Here is a 7,585-nt window from a genome sequence, read left to right as displayed (position 1 = left end):
AAATAGAGGGAAAATGACATTTGTGGGCTCAAAGGCAATATTAACAAAAACTTGATTCTATAATTAATTGCTGTCCTGAACGTGGATAAGAGCCAACTCTCCCTATCATGGTGTTCATGGAATTTAAACTATATCCCAGCCTCCTCCTTCAAGCTAAAAATGATCACATATACATTTCTCACCTACATGTTTAATTCTAAAGGCAGATATTTTTTGTTGACTTCTTGAAGGGAGGTGTGGGTTTTCTGGGACCTTGGGAAGCTGGAGACATGAAGATTTTTCAGTGACACATAGGTGCTGATTCTGCTTTTCTCCCAGGTTGAGGATGGCTTTGTTGATACTGTTGGTTTCTAGAACTAGAAGATCCTAGTGATTGTAAACATTCATTGTAATGATAGCAAATAGATTGTGAGCATAATTTTTCCAGAATGGTGATATAAAGCTGACAATAAATGATATTTTTAGGACCGTCAAAGAAATTTGAATATGAACTGAATATTAGATGATATTAGGAAATTATTGTTAATTCCTTTGGCTGCAATAATAGCATTTTGATGCTGAAGAAGAATGTTCTTAATTGTAGGAGATAACAAGCTGAGGTATTTATGACTGAAGTGGCATAATATATTTAGCTTATTTTCAAATGGTTCCATTATACACATATACACACATGGATAATATGGCAAAAATGTTAATTAATGTTGAATTTAGGTGGTGAGTATCCACATGTTCATTATACTATTATTTTAACTTTTCTATGTGTCTGAAAAAACTTTCTTTAAAAGTCTTAGAACAAAGAAAATAAAACATGGGGGTGATTTCTTAAATACAAAAGAAAGTGATGCATAGCTCTATACTAGTTAATTTGAAGACAAAAGAATCCTGTTAAAAATATTATTTCAATTTGACCTCATCCATTAAAATTAAAAATGTTTTGTGTGTTTTGTAGTGCGTATATTAATATGGTGGTGCATATAAATACTTTATGTCAAGTATTTATATGAATACTTGCTCAAAATTTATAAAAAATAATATACATGCTCAAAATTTCTTGTTCATGCAGTGTGCAATCAAAAACATTTGGAGACCACTTCATGCTTAAAATTTCTCATATTTCCAAGTGAACTTTTAAACTGCTACCAAGGCAGGTAGAATAACCTGGTTGTGGGTTTGCAGAGCAGAGAGAAAGTAAGAAGAGTAATCAATTAGGAAGAATTTGTTAGGGGGCTTCAATCAAGATTGGGAGGGTTTTATTGGGGTGGGCTCTCACTTAAGCATCAGAAGTTAGAATTAAGTTGAAGAGAGCACTCTAGACTGTGTTTCTCCGTCTTCAACCACTCACTTTGCCCCCATGGAAATTTGGGGGCATGTAACATGATCCAGATATTTCCTATGGAAGGCTGCCAAAGGCTCTGACTGCAGTATTTCCTGGAACTAAGGCTCATTGGAAGACAATATAATGATCTTCTGGGGGAAAGTGGCAAGTAGATTTCTCTTCATTCTCCTAACAATGTCACTCAACCCACACATCTTACCAGCGAGGAGAGTGGTTCAGTGTTGGGAGGAAGCTGGAATCGGGCAAGATTGGATGCTGCCTTGCGGAAGATTCCTGTGACCTGTGTGAGACAAGGTTGGGTGTCACACTGCTTGTTTCCATGTGGCTCTTTAGGTAACAAAATCTCCCAAGTGGCCACCAGCAGATAGACTCTTTGTTCTCTAATGTGAGTCCCAGATTGCAAGAGCCTGGACTACTGAGACTGCGGTTCTGTTCCTGGTCTAGGAAAGAAATTAGAAAATTGGAGCTGGAAGGAAGGGGATTACTTGAAGGTCAGAAGATGTCATTCCCCTTCTAAAATATCCTCAATGGATTTCCATAGCCAACGACAGCCTTTCCCAAGTGGAGTTCTGATTCTATAGGGTGTTTATAGGTGAAGCTCAGAAAGGAATACAGTGATGAACTAAGTTTGTGCAATGCTGGATTAAAAGGGTCTCTCACTCTGAGACATGTCATAGCCTTGCATAAGGAAATTTGTTCTGTGAATCTTCAAAATTGTGTTTATAGTATTTACTGTTTATGAAACCTATGTAACCATGACTTTTTTTCTGGAGCATTTTAGAAATTCTAGAATATTCACTCCTTCATTCAACACTTACTGAGTGACTATAACTGAGGCAGACATTGTTCTTGGCACAATGTTCTTTCCCAAACGTAGCTTATTCTCTAGCAGGATAACGGCAAATAAGCCAGCAAAACAGAGACGATGACAGCAATGTAATAAGTGCTGTAAAAAGAAAAAAAGATAGGGAGTGGTGAGGTGGGGACTTGTGGTGGGTGTGAGGGGTAGTGGCTAATTTGGATCAGTGATAGGAGGTGTCCCGAGGAGTGATATTTGAGTAGAGACACGAGTGAAGCAAGGCAGTGGCCACGTGTAGATCTAGTAGAAGAGCATTCCCAACAGAGGTAACAAGTACAAAAGCCGTGAGGCAGGAAGGAGCTTAGAGAGTTCCAGCAACATCAAGAAAACTTGAGTGCTTAGGGTAGAACGAGCAAGGCTGAGAGGAGGAGTAGGAGGTCAGAAGGGATAAGAGACTTCTCCCTTTCGTTAGAGGGAGGCAGGAACCAGATCACAGAGGACCAGATCATGGGGATGTTCAGAGAAGAGGTGAGCATTTAGCAGATTTGGAAGATGAGAGAGTGTGAATTACAGAGGGTAAATGTGGGGGTTGGGAAGGCGTGAGCAACCGAATCAAGTTTGTATACATATTGAACACATAGGTATAAGATACTAGGTGAGGAATGATCTTAGACTTGACCAAGGCAAACGGGTGCGAAGCATGGTGAGATGCATCTGATGGAAAACAATTGCAGCTAATTGCAGCCTCCGATTACAGGGCATGGCGTACGGGGAGCTGAGGCTTGTGATGTCCTGAGGAAGGGGAGAGGAAACGTTACCAGGGCGTTCAGAACTCTTTGGGGGTTCGTTATTTCTAACTGAAGCCCCTGTCCCAGCAGGGAAAGGGCGGTCATCCTAGGAGTGTCAGGTGGGTCCAGTTTCCTTGAGGGTGAGGCCTGTGTTCTCTTTTTCTCACACAGTTCTTAGCCCTGTGCTGTATACGTAGCTGATTTTCAGGTTTTTTTCCCAGTGGATTGAATCTAGATCTTGTGGCTCTGAGAAGATGAATGCTCTAGAAGAGAAACTGACTTACACTATAGCCAACAGAATCCAAATCCATGTCAGCTGAGAGAGAAATCCGTAACACAAGAAACCTTATAAACATTTCTACTATAACCATCAATAACACCCGAAATATTAAAAGTTAAAAAACTTCAAATGAAAATAATGAGGACCTTGTATGCACATTAATGAAATATGTGTTAATTATACACGTGTGTAAGAGATACTAAACTTAAAAATAAAACCTTATTTGGTGTTAGGTGTGTATTTGAAACTTTTCCTTTTTAAGGTTAAATCGTTTTTATCTAATTCCATCTAACTCAAAAATGTCATTTCTTCTCTGTGGCCATCATTATGCTGAAAAAAATGAAAAACTATTGAAAATGTGACTAATCATGCCCTTTAAGTAGTTTCTGGAATTGATGACAGGTTAGCTAATATTCCTGAACTTTTCTATAGAACTCATTAACTCCTTGTCAGACATTAGCCTAAGAAAGCATTTGTTTCATCATAATGACTGGAGAATATGTATTGGTTGAAAGTAGTAAAAGGTGTCATTATCATTTAATTTTACTGCTGGAAGAAGCTTTCGACCGAGAAGCAAGGTAGACTGTGGAAGACTGTTCATTATCATTTGAGACAATGATGGGATTGCTTCCTGTGTTATGACCCTGTGTATAAAGAACCATCAAAAAATACAGAAGAACATTTATCAGTAGCGAGGCAGTAATTTAAGCTTAAGGAAATAATAATATTGATGTGTAAAAATCAAATAATATGTAAATTAAGAGATGTTAAGTGAATCCTCCAAAGTTACAGAGGAAAAATTAGTAGCAGGGTTGGTTCTAGGAGGGGATGGCAGATGATTTAGGCCATTTTCTCATTCACTGTACATCAATAGTTCAAGTACTACCTTCCAGCCTACTGGGTCCTTTCTACCTTCTGAAGCTGCCTCTAGTTAATAATGGTGGGTTCAGGGATAAAACTGGTTCACCTGATGCCTGAAGCAACTCTCTCACACCTAATCTTATAAACAAAACAAAGTGCCAGGAGGTCAGATTTTTATCTCATGCTTTGATCTTGCTTCAGGGGCTACTTTGAATGTGGACAATCAATGACAGATTAATACCATTATCAGCCCTTCTGAAATCCATCCTCTTAGTGAACTAAGGTCTTGCTAGATTTGCTACTTAAAAAATGAGATAAAGCTCTAAGGGAATATAATAGATACCAAGTTGGCACCATTCTTTCAGCGATAAAGTATTTCTAAAAAAGGAGTTTCTGACTAAAGATGCAAGTATCCCGTCATGCTAATTTCATCCAATTTCCTGCCTGAATATGTCTTCCTGTCTCTGTTACTGCCAGTGACTGACAGCTGGCTTAAACTGAATTCAAGCAGTGTTTGCTTTTCTTGACCTTTACTGAGAAATGAATTTTCAAGCTCTGGACATGAATAGAGTGCTTTAATTTGGGGAGAATAATGTGTTTGCATCATCCTCAGAAACCCGTGGATCTGATTACCCATGCTATTTCTACATTCCACTTCACAGCAGACTTCCAGAGGATGGCTGATGTTGTAACCACTCTGTAATTAATTCTGAGCTTTGGCTCTCTGCACACTCATCACCCAAAAGAGGGCATGTTTGTTTCTGATTGGATGAATAAAGGCTCTAGCCGACCACTGCTCTCAAGAGCCTTCAAAACCTATATATTTTGAACCTCTAGATTTTTCATATTTTGCTAAGGTCTTTGTCATGCTGGTTTATGTGAATGAATAGTTTTCTCAAGTTGTAGCCTTAATTTTCTTGCCTGTCTTCATCTTCTGTTCTTTCCTTCTTTCTTTGTTTCCCTATTGCTCTTCATTCCCCTCTACTGGGGAAGACCTGGTGGTGCAGCAGTAAAGAGCCCTCAGGCTTGAGTGAGCTTCAGGATTTCAACAGTAAAATGGATGTAATACCTATCTCGTAGGTGTGTTGAAATGATGAGGCATGACCATGTATGTAATGTGCCCAGCAAGTGCTTGACACATGGCATGGTAGGTGCTTGATACATGTAACTGCTGCTATTTTCTTACATATCCAAAGCCTTCTTTATGATCTTTAGTTCTCCAGCTGTGTGAGCTTTACAGGTTGACCCCTTCCTTTTTTTTTTTTTTTTTTTTTTTTTTTTTGTGCACTTTTCTCAAATCCTTCAAAAAGAATCAATTTCTTGAGAGAAAATCCCCCCTACCCCCTTTATCAGCATTGGTTTGGCTATTCCAGAACATCTTGGGATTCTTTCTTTGTCTGGTAAGTACTTACCCTGGAATTTTTCCAGTCCTCTCCTGACAGTGGAAGATGCCACCTCCAAGAACTAAGCTAGCTCTAGGAGGCAACCTCATCTGTAAATGAGTGGGTGGACTCCATCTCTAAGAACTCATCCAAACTGAGTCTAAGGACAAGTAAAGACAAACCCATAAACTTCAGAGGCCTGTAGTGGGGTAGCAGGATGTCCAGACATGTTATGTAAAGCCAAAGTGACCACATAATATACCACCCCACCGGGACATTTTTGAAAGTGAAAGGGGACACTAAAATTGTTAGAATTAAGTGATTTTTAAAATATTTATTTAACAAAATATTGATTTTATTGGTTTTATTGTATTGGCAGACCTGCAAAAGAGTTTATTCAAAACTATTTTTCAAAACTAAAAATCTTTTTAAATACTTGAATACATAAGTGATAATAGATCAAAATTTAAAATTCCCTTATAGGTTGTCTGTAATATTAAAAAATAGCATAAGCAGTATATTTATTTTGGATAAATATTCTTGAACTTTACTCAACTTCAGGGCCATATCTTTGTCTTATTATGTGACACTAGTATTTTGCTGAAGAATGTAGTTTTTTCAATACAGCCTTATTTTTACTTTTTTTAAAAAATAAAATCTGTAATTTTCTTCAAAATTGCTGTTATGGTTAATCAATTTAAAATTGTTTATACTTTCATCTGTCTCTTCTCCATAGAATATAATATTGTTAATGGAGAAAATATTCTATCTATACATGCTGAGGTACCCAGTAAACTTAGAGCCAATTCTTCTACATGGAGGCTATTTCCAAATCTATTTTGTTTTGTATTGAAATGGAATAATATGTCAATCAAAATATTTTCAGAGGTACTTTTACTGTTATTCAGAGTATTTTTTTTGTTATTATTTATTATTTATTTTTTGAACCTCTTAACAATTATCAGCTATATATATTTTTTATCTTGTATATCTTCTCTCTTCCCTATTTTTTTTTAACATCTTTATTGGAGTATAATTGCTTTACAATGATGTGTTAGTTTCTGCTTTATAACAAAGTGAATCAGCTATACATATACATATATCTTCCCTCTTGCATCTTCCTCCCTCCCACTATACTACAAAGCTACAGTAATCAAGACAGTATGGTACTGGCACAAAAACAGAAATATAGATCAATGGAACAGAATAGAAAGCCCAGAGATAAACCCACGCACATATGGTCACCTTATTTTTTTTTTTTTTTTTTTTTGCGATACGCGGGCCTCTCACTGTTGTGGCCTCTCCCGTTGCGGAGCACAGGCTCCGGATGCGCAGGCCCAGCGGCCATGGCTCATGGGCCCAGCCACTCCGTGGCATGTGGGATCTTCCCGGACCGGGGCACGAACCCATGTCCCCTGCATTGGCAGGTGGATTCTCAACCACTGCGCCACCAGGGAAGCCCCACCTTATTTTTGATAAGGGAAGAATAGTGAACATTTATCACCAACTTCCCTTAAAAAATGATAATTAGTACTCGTCTTTCTATAAGTTCATTGCTACCAAGAGCTTTTTATTGCAAAATAAATTTTAAAAAGCACTACCAAACCATATTGTAAAATTTTTAAACTTCATATTTTTCTGATTCCTGAACATCCCCATAAATAGGCTGTGAGCACCCTGCCCAGGTGACCAGGTGCACCATTGTGATAAGGCTGGTCCCCACTGCAAGTTCCCCTTCTTGCCCTCCCTGTGACCTAGTGGCATTCAATCACACCAATGAAATCCCCTCACACTTTCTGCTTATGTACTTCACTCTGACCCCCAATATAGGCACTTGTCCACAGGCCCTCATTCTCTCTTAGCTCCCCACCTGCTTGGTTGAGTCTACTCCCTTGGCACTCCCCTGTGCTGTCCCCTGCATGTAGTGCTGGGTTTACTTCTTCTGGGATGTGTGAGTATAGTAAAGCTCTTTCCCTTTCATGTGCCTCTCTGTGGTGGTATTCTGTGTCTGTACCAGACTGATCAACCAAAAAAACCATTTTAAGTAATAGAAGTATTCCTTACAACCCACAAACACTAAAATAAATACATAGATCTAGATTTACACCATACCCAAAATGATGAAACTGCTGTAGCACA

The sequence above is a fragment of the Kogia breviceps genome, chromosome 11, assembly GCF_026419965.1.
Source record: "Kogia breviceps isolate mKogBre1 chromosome 11, mKogBre1 haplotype 1, whole genome shotgun sequence".
Lineage (NCBI taxonomy): Eukaryota > Metazoa > Chordata > Mammalia > Artiodactyla > Physeteridae > Kogia > Kogia breviceps.
This window is presented reverse-complemented; position numbering follows the sequence as displayed.